The following is a 771-nucleotide window of genomic DNA, read 5'->3' on the forward strand; positions in this document are numbered from 1 at the left end:
TGGCTGGTGGCCATTGTTGATTTCATACATTTAACGGAAAGTTATACAATTTTCATTGGACTTTGGCCCTTATTCAGATCTGATCGCAGTACAAATTTGTTCTCAAAATGGGCAAAACCATGTGCACTGCAGGTGGGGCAGATGTAACATGTGCAGAGAGAGAGTTAGATTTGTGTGAGTTAGGTTGTTTCTGTGCAGGGGAAATACTGGTTGCATTATTTTACACTGCAATTTAGATTTCAGTTTCAACACACCCCACCCAAATTTAACTCTCTCTGCACATGTTACATCTGCCCCACCTGCAGTGCACATGGTTTTGCCCATTTTGAGATCACATTTGTACTGCAATCAGATCTGAATAAGGGCCTTTGTCCCTAGAGTCAGTCCACATACTAGAGAGATATTGGAAAGGCGAGGGTCCATCCCCCCACAGTACAGAGAAGTGTTGGGAGACCCCTGGTGTGAGGCGATTGTGCTGTCTGACGCACCTCTATATGAAATGATGTTCATATGTCAGTATTGTTGTTTCTGCTACAAACCGTGTTAAAGCTGAATGCTACACATGTGTATTCAAATGTGGCTATTCCTCATATAACTGGATTGGATGCAAATCAGTGGAATGCTATATTGCCTTAGGGAAGTTCTAGGTGTGGTCTTTTAACCTTTGTGTGACTGGAGATTTGTTTAAAATAAATTACTATTATTATTATTACTACCAGTACAATATGGTGTTAGCTGTAACAGTCACCCTTAAATTTGGAAGAGGAATAT

Source organism: Crinia signifera, chromosome 19 (genome assembly GCF_055691185.1).
Source record: "Crinia signifera chromosome 19, ASM5569118v1, whole genome shotgun sequence".
Lineage (NCBI taxonomy): Eukaryota > Metazoa > Chordata > Amphibia > Anura > Myobatrachidae > Crinia > Crinia signifera.